Source organism: Heterocephalus glaber, unplaced genomic scaffold (genome assembly GCF_053883595.1).
Source record: "Heterocephalus glaber isolate CG9 unplaced genomic scaffold, H.glaber_assembly_v1.0 deba00001060, whole genome shotgun sequence".
In the NCBI taxonomy this organism is placed as follows: Eukaryota; Metazoa; Chordata; class Mammalia; order Rodentia; family Bathyergidae; genus Heterocephalus; species Heterocephalus glaber.
Window position 1 is genome coordinate 2,533,339 of NW_028258185.1, and position 9,350 is coordinate 2,542,688.

The window sequence follows — 9,350 nt, forward strand, 5'->3', positions numbered from 1 at the left end:
GCCTCACAAGCAGCCTGGATATTAGAGTTGAATGATTGTCTTTCTCATCATAAGATTCAGCTTGGGGCAGCCCCAGCTGACTGGGAGGGCGGGAGGCCGCACGGCGTGACGGGGAGGGGCGAGTGCGCGGCGCAGTTCATTCCTGTGGGGCTCGGGATGTGGAGGTGCTGAGTGGCCGCGGGTGGAGCGGGACGGCCCGGGAGGGCGGTGGAGACAGTGGCTTCCATCTGACTGGGCGGCCTAGCCCAGCGGCCCGAGGAGGCGGGGAGCACCGGCCCCGGGCAGTTTGGCACTCTGGTCGTCAGATGTTGGAAGGCAATAGGAAAAAACATATCGCTGTGGTTTTACATCCATTCTGGGGTTCAGTGACTTGGCTGCGTCGATAGAGTTAAGCTGGGGCTTTGCTTTGAAGGATAAATAAGGCACAGCCTCTCTAGCGGACATAAATGGATCTAAAGAGAGCAGTGTTTAACGCAGCGCGGGATGGCAAACTGGCTTCTTACCAAGTTGTTGGCAAGCAAATCCAAAGAGGAAAGTTCCTCCTTGATCTCTGAAAAAACAAACGGGGCCACGCCGCTCTTGATGGCTGCCAGGTATGGGCACCTCAACATGGTGGAATTCCTCCTGGAGCAGTGCAGTGCCTCCATAGAAGTTGGGGGCTCAGTCATTTTTGATGGCGAAACCATTGAGGGGGCTCCCCCTTTATGGTCTGCTTCTGCAGCTGGACCTCTGAATGTGGTCCAGTCTTTGTTAAATCATGGAGCATCTGTCAACAACACCACTTTGACCAATTCAACTCCTCTTCGAGCAGCATGTTTCGATGGCCATTTGGAAATCATGAAGTACCTTGTAGAACACAAAGCTGATTTGGAAGTGTCAAACCGGCACGGACATACGTGCTTCATGATTTCGTGTTACAAAGGACATGAAGAGACTGCTCAGTATTTACTTGAAAAGGGGGCAGATGTTAACAGAAAAAGTGTTAAAGGTAATACAGCAATGCAGGATTGTGCAGAATCTGGCAGTTTGGACATCATGAAGATGCTTCTTATGTATTGTGCCAAGATGGAAAAGGATGGTCATGGCATGACTGCGCTTCTCTCAGCAAGCGTGACTGGTCACACAAACGTTGTGGATTTTTTGACACACCATGCATAGACCAGCAAGACAGAACGTATCAATGCTCTGGAGCTTCTAGGGGCCACATTTGTAGACAAAAAGAGAGATCTGCTTGGGGCCTTGAAATACTGGAAAAAGTCAATGAACATGAGGTCTAGTGATAGGACTAATATAATTAGTAAACCAGTACCACAGACACTAATAATGGCATATGATTATGCCAAGGAAGTAAATAGTGCGGAAGAGTTGGAAGGTCTTATTGCTGATCCAGATGAAATGAGAATGCAGGGCACTATTAATTAGAGAATGTATTCTTGGTCCTTCTCATCCTGATACCTCTTACTATATTAGATATCGTGGAGCTGTCTATGCAGACTCTGGAAATTCAAACGATGCATCAACCTATGGAAGTATGCTTTGGATATGTAGCAGAATAATTTGGACCCTTTAAACCCAATGACTGCCAGCAGCTTATTATCTTTTGCAGAACTGTTTTCCTTTATGCTACAGGATAGGTCCAAAGACCTGTTGGGTACTACTATTACATTTGATGATCTTATGGGTGTACTGTGCAAAAGTGTGCTTGAAATTGAGCAAGCTATCAAACAGACTCAGTGTCCAGCTGACCCATTACAGTTAAATAAGGCTCTTTCTATCATTTTGCATTTAATCTGCTTGTTAGAAAAAGTTCCTTGTACTCTAGAACAGGACCATTTCAAAAAGCAGACTATCTACAGGTTTCTCAAGTTGCATCAAAGAGGAAAGAATAACTTCAGCCCTCTTCATCTTGCTGTGGGCAAGAATACTACATGTGTAGGGCGGTACGCAGTTTGCAAATTTCCATCTCTGCAAGTTACTGCAATATTGATAGAATGTGGTGCTGATGTGAACATCAGAGACTCTGATGACAGTAGTCCCCTACATATCGCTGCTCTGAACAATCATCCAGACATCACGAATCTCCTTATTAAATCAGGTGCACATTTTGATGCCACAAACTTGCACAAACAAACTACTAGTGACTTGCTGGATGAGAAGGAAATAGCTAAAAATTTGATCCAGCCCATAAATCATACCACATTGCGGTGTCTTGCTGCTCGTGTCATCGTGAATCATAGAATATATTATAAAGGGCGTATCCCAGAAAAGCTGGAGACCTTTGTTTCACTTCATAGATGATAATTTGACTATGTTTTAACACTGTCAAAGCATGAATTGTTAACAGTTGTTTCATAAACGAGCACAGTTGTAATAACACCAGCATTCATTTAGCTTGATATCATTGTGCTCTCATCGGCTAACATTACAACCATCAAACTTACAGGATTGGTTTCCCAGTATTTAATATAAATATAGCATATAATATATTGTTTGTGAATTATTAAGAACTGTAATATCATAGCCAAATTTCTAAAATTGTCTGCCAAAGGCTTAATGATTCTGGTTTTGTTTGCTGTTGGGTGTTTGGGACAGAGTTAACTGTTTTTCAATGGTATCTTTATACTTTACTGACTTGTGAATTTTATACAATTGAAAATTTTTTTTTCTTGCTTCTGCCTTCTCTTCTCCAAGATTTTCCCATTTCCCTTTTCCCTCTCTAACCATTTCTACTACAGTTTTCCCCCATTACCAACCCATGCTAGGTCTTATAAACCTTATGGACTTGTTACTACCATTTGCAGTTACCATAAGTGCTTTATCTTTATGCACCAGCTTAAACTTGCCTGTTGTATGTTAGCATATTTTCTATGCAGCAGTTGGTTAACTTCAATTTAAAACACTGTTTTCTTAAGTTTGTTATAGAGTTCATTTTATGCAAATACTCTTGTAGCATGACAATTTTTAGAGCTGCAGGTTAGCTATCTGAGCTCAAGCTTTTTATTTTTTATTGTTTATTTTTCTTTCACATCTGAAGTTTCTTTCTTTAATCCACAGAAACTTTTCTGTGCTAAATTTGGGAAAAAAATCTATTCTAACTCATTAACCCAGTTGAAATTTAGGTCTGTCATCTTAATATATCACAGAGTAAAAGGAAGACTTTAAAGTGACCCACCTTTCATACTGCTCCAGCATTGTCCTGCTTGTGCTGATAGTGTGACTAGGAGTAGAGAATTTGCTTAAATTTAACCTCAGTGTTTATCACACACACAGTTTAACAAATTACACTGAAATACTCAGTCACTGAACTGCAAATCGCTTTTAGTTACAAAAAGAGCTAAAGCATGTCAGTGGCATGTTTCTTGCCAAGCCAGATCTGGGCATCTAGGATAATTAAGATATTTCAGTATGCAGTTTGTGGCTATAGTATCAAAGGTCAGTAACAGTGTTCTTTATTTCTTCAAACTTATGTTGTCCCGGCCCGCGGGTAAGTCAACGGAGACCCTAGAGGGGGAGCGAGGATGAGAGGGGACAGGGGACACGAGAGATGGAGACAAGACAGGTTTCTGATCAAGTCTCGTTTATTGCAGAAGCTGTTACAACATATATACCGTAGGGCTAGAGGGGAGGAGCAAGAGGAGGGTACTGGGGCTACTTCCTTGTTGCCGGGTAGATTTGCAGCAGGCCCGGATATGTCCGTAAAAGGCACTCAAGAGTTCTAGCGGGGGGGCAAGGCCCCCCACAGGTCCTCCCTTTAAAATTATAATTTTAGAAAGGCGTCAGGAGAGCCAAGCCTGCGGGGGCTGAGCCTGTCTTGGGTCAGAGCAACACACGTGTCTGCACCGTGCACCTTACCCGTCATCGGTTAACCAGAGAATCAAGGCTCTGGCACCTGTCTTAGGCGGCACACGAGGGCTCTCTCATTGCATGGCACGCTTGCTCAGTTGCCCGTCATTGGCTTGCCAGCCCACTCACCAGGTGGGGCGAGAACACTTCGCCACGGCAAGGACCTAATCGATGGTCCGACATTCGTCCTGGTCAGCCATTGCCAATCTATTATAGTAGACCTGTATGGGCGCTGTTTTTATTGCCTCTATCTGGGCTCTAAGAAAGGCCATGATTTTGTTATAAAGTATGGGCCCTAAAGAAATGAGCAAGAGTAGACCCAATAAGGGTCCCAGCAAAGGGAGGAGATAAGGGAGGAAACCATTGAGGCCAGTCCAGAGGGGATTTTGAGTGAATTTTTGTCGTCATCTGTTTAAATCTTCCTGAAGTTCGCGAATTTTTCCCCTGACGATCCCAGATTTGTTGGCATAAAAACAGCAATGTTCATTTAAGGCTAGACTGTGAATAAGAGAGTTAAGCTACCCTGATTAAGCTTTTGAAGATAACCAATGTGGACATGCTACAATAACATATTCAGAACTTAACCAATATGAACGTTTTGTAACAACATATTTAGTGCTTAAATATCAAGGACAACCAATACAATCAATTTATAACATATTTAGATAATATTCATTGTGATATGTCTCCCATAAGATTATATAATATAAAATTTACTAGGGGGTCCCTTTAATGAATTAAGACCAGAATAATCATTTTCTGGGTGGCCACTTCTATATTCATCAAAGGGAGTTCCCATCTATAATCGTTTTGACAAACAATTAAGAATATATATCTTTTTATTTTATAACTGTTAATTGTAATTTGATTGTTGCATGTGGGTAACAATGCACGTCACTTTCATAAAATAAATTTCAGTGGTACTTTGATCAATTAACAACCTGGGAAGAAAAGCATGTCTTTAGTTTAATAATATTATCTATAAGTCAATTTAACAATAGGCGAATATCCTTTGAAGAGGAAGGAACATATTGAGCTCAACTGTACAAACACAAACAACAGACAATAGACAAACATATAAGACAGTGTGTAAAATTAGGGTGCACCCAAATATAACTAGCCAAATTGAATTATACTATACTCTTGATGATTATTAGATTGTAATTGTAGGTGCCATTGTTAACTGGTTAAGATTGGACAACGTCAGGTCATCGGCATCATCAGCACACCTATCAACTTGTTTTACTAGGCGTTCTGGGAGCCACCTGGCTGACTTCATTTCCTTGGAGTAAATACACACCGATCCTCAGCCCCAGATAAGTACAGGATCCGGCCCGTGCCATGAGTGGTCCAGGGGGTCTTTCCACATCACCGAGGCAAATTGTCGTTGCGTCTCTGGTTGCCAGAAACGATTGGCTGCAGATAAACCTTTGGCATCCAAATTTAAGAAGTTAAGAATAAATAGTGCATGTGATATCAGATTTCTAGGAGACCCCTTAGTAGGATACCATTCCCCCTTTTTTATTTTGTCTAAAGTAATTTTAAGTGTGAGATTAGCCCTTTCTATAATGCCTTGTCCCTGTGGATTATATGGGATTCCCGTTATATGTGTTATTGTAAATTGTTTGTAAAATTTGGAGAAGCCAGAGCTGATATAGCCAGGACCATTATCTGTTTTAATTTGTTGTGGGCAGCCAAGCACTGAGAAGGCAGTGAGGAGATGAGCAATGACGTGTTTAGTAGCTTCCCCAGATTGCAGGGTGGCAAATATGAATCCACTATATGTATTAATGTTGACATGTATATATTTAAGATTTCCAAATTTAGGGTAATGTGTGATGTCCATTTGCCATAGGGCATTTGGAATCAAGCCACGAGGATTAACTCCCAGATGAGGTGTAGGAAGGTGCAGAGTGCACGTAGGGCAGGCCTTAACAATTTGTCTAGCTTGTTCTCTAGTAAGCTTATACATAAGGCGAAGCGTGTGAGCATTAAGATGATGGAATTGGTGTGCCTTCTGTGCTTGGTCAATCGGACTGGGGGCATCAGTATTTATTGATCAAATTGTATTTGTTGGTCGTTGGCGGCGTAGGCCCCCTCCCCAAGGAGCATGTCAAGCACCCATCCATTCCCCGCCTGAGCATTGCGCCTAGCAGTTTCTCGGCAATTTTTAACATATTTAGATTTCCATAATAAATAATCACCTCCTGTAAGGGTGGCGCGGGCCAGAGTCTGCCAATCAATTGGGGTGAGCCAATTTTCTGCCACCGATTCTAAAATAGCCATGGTGTAAGGTGCAGTGGCCCCATATTGAGCTGCAGCCGTTTTAAATTTTTTAATGACCTTAAAATCAAAACCACTGTGGTGTCTTCACGCCTGTCTCTGTGCGTCAGTAGTTTTAGTTACGGGAAAGGCTTCCGCATTTTTAAGTTTCAGGGATACTCCCGACCCGGATGGCACCCTAGGGGCCGCCCCTCTAACGGGGGGTCGTGGCTTAAGTTTGTCTTCTCTACGGACATTTTTATGGGCTTTGCCTGTTCTTAAGCCTTCAAGCTGGGTAATAAGTTCTTGGTGTTCCTTTTCTAACCTTATCTGTTCTTTTAGAAATTCTATTTTGTCCCGGAGTTCCTTTTGGGGATCAACAACAGGACATGCCAGAGTGGGAGTGTCGGGGCCTGAAGAGATATAAGGAGGGGGATATCCGGAGTCGCCCCACAATGCTCCCCCCGCGGGCTCCTCCGACCCGGAGCCCTCTTGGGGCGGATCTGGGGGCGGAGGCGGGCCACGATAGGCTTGAAGGGAGGGATATAGGGGCGGAACCTTCCGCGAGGGTGGGGCTGTCCTAGAGGCGGTGGCGGAAAGCAAGGAAGCAGGGGTTCGGCGAGGCCCTGCCCTACAGGGCTTGGCAGGGTTCGTGGCCGTTTGGGGTTGGTCCGAAGGGACGTCATGTCCGTCGGGGGCGGGATCGTCGTCACTGTCAAAGGACATCAAGTCCTCTTCTTTGTCTGACAAAGAAGTCGTGGTCTCAACGGGCCTGGGCCCCGGCGCCATATTGGCCCGGGAGACTGCGTCAGAATCACTGGCGGGTGTCAGCCCCTTACCATCTCGGAGAGCTACCTCCCCAGCCTGTATAGCCTGCGCCACCAGTGGATCCCTCGCTTTATGAGAAATAATATCATTAATCAAATTCCAATATGAGAACGCCGCAATAGGGACCTTCCCGGGTCCGCAAGTGGCATAATAATCCTGGAGAGCTTCCCCCACCTTTTTCCATCTCTGTTCGTCAATGGTTCCCTCAGCAGGGAACCAGGGACAGAGATCTTTAATATAATCAAAAAATCTTAACAACTGTTTGACTGTAACCTTTACCCCTCGTGCCTGTAATGTCTTCTTGAGACCTTGCACAAACAATTCGTGCTGACTAATGCCCTGTCCCATAATCGCTGCTCAACTTACCGAGGTGCAAAAAGACGGCAGGTCCACGTCAATTGCAAGCCTCTCCCGTGTCGAGTGTGCTCTTTGTTCCTCAATCTTAATCTTAGGGCCCCTGAGCAGCGTCCTTCACTGGATCCCCCGTTCTCTGGCCGCACGTTGGGCGCCACTTGTCCCGGCCCGCGGGTAAGTCAACGGAGACCCTAGAGGGGGAGCGAGGATGAGAGGGGACAGGGGACACGAGAGATGGAGACAAGACAGGTTTCTGATCAAGTCTCGTTTATTGCAGAAGCTGTTACAACATATATACCGTAGGGCTAGAGGGGAGGAGCAAGAGGAGGGTACTGGGGCTACTTCCTTGTTGCCGGGTAGATTTGCAGCAGGCCCGGATATGTCCGTAAAAGGCACTCAAGAGTTCTAGCGGGGGGGCAAGGCCCCCCACATTATGTAGACCTTAAAGATAACTTGCATGAATTACTGTGGTCTCAATTATTTGTCACCCTAGTTAAACGCAAAAAGTTACAGTACTTCTTGTTCCCACACTGAAAGTTAGCTTTGTTTTCCTTTTACTTTCTTTCTCTCTTTCTTCCTTCCTTTCTTTCTTTTTTTCTTTCTCAGATTTGGTATGCCACAGAAAGGGCTCTTTTAACTTAAGTGAAAAGTACTAAAGAGCTTCAGGTAATTATCATTCAGCACTTTATTGTTATTCAGAATAAAATTTATGATGGCATATTTGTCCTGCAAATGTCTTACCAAAATTGTTCTAATAATAAATAAAAAGTTACTTATTGATTTGAGAAAAATTCAGTCTACCTGTGAATTTAATGAGCTGGATCACCTACTTGGATTTTGGGGGTGACGTTTTATTCTGAGGGTTGATGTGATGCTATTTAAAGAGTCATAGTAGGTTTATCTTCATCTTTATTCTGTAAAAACTTGTAATGAAGAGTAGTAAATAATAAAGAACTTAGACTTTTTGGTTAAATAATTGAAGTTTAATTTTTTAAAAACATACCCTTATTTTACTAGTTTGTAAATTAATTTCACCATTTAAAGGAATGGATTAATAGGTGCACGCCAACTTTTTGATGAAGAGATTTTACTATCCTTTATTTACTATGGGCAAATTTGATGAAATATTTGAACTGCTACATATAAAAATAATTATGATTTAGTCATACTCTAGAAATATCAAACAGTGAGTTCATTCACCCTGTGCTATAAGAATTATATATGCATAAGCTACTTTTAAAAGAAAGAATAAGTTTCCCAGTGTAGTATGTATACATTAATTAAACTCAGTTTTGGGGTGAAAATGACAATTATAATTTTAAGTGACGTACTGTTTTCTCCTTTTCGTGGGTAAGGTGGGACTTACATGTTCTTAGAGCAAGGCATATCTAACACTGTTTACAGGGGTACTGGAATTTGGGACTTTAGTGCAAAATAAGGATTTCTTTGGTGTTTTTCTACCACTAAAAACAGATAACTTAGAACTAGTCCTCAGTCTTGAAAAGAAGAAGAAGAAAAAAGAATCAGCTTAGGATACAACAACAAATTTTTGCTTTTTCTTCAGTGCTATAAAAATTCATATGCAATTCATACAATTTCCTTTAATTTTTGTTTTTGAATAGAAGATGTGCTGTGTATTATCTCAAATGACTGTTTCATTGTCAATAAATCAGGTGAAAGTAGATATCAACCTAATACACATTACAGTTGGAGGTGTCAGGAAACACATTCTCAGGTGCTGTGTTCATTGTTAAATAATATCTTGAAAATTATAGGTTAAGAAAATGTATTAAGAAAGAGTTTACATATTGTAAAATAAGTTGATAAACATGAAATTGTTGAAATCTTTAATTCTAAAAGGTTGAGTCAGGAAATCACTCATCTTAAATTACTCTCCTCCATAGAGTTGGTGTTTAGGAATATACACTCCTGAGATCAAAATGGAGGTAATGTTTTTGGTTCTTGTTAATGAAAAGCTTTGGTACTGGCCACTGAGAGATACAGAAATTATAGGAGTCAGGCTATGAAAATCTCTCTAAAAAATCCTGCACAGTCAGGAAGCA

General features: G+C 42.2%; 1 pseudogene; it reads left to right on the top strand.

Moving 5' to 3' along the window:
• Positions 1-446: 446 nt before the first annotated feature.
• Positions 447-2,668, top strand: LOC101708099 (protein fem-1 homolog C pseudogene; annotated as a pseudogene).
• Positions 2,669-9,350: the final 6,682 nt, after the last annotated feature.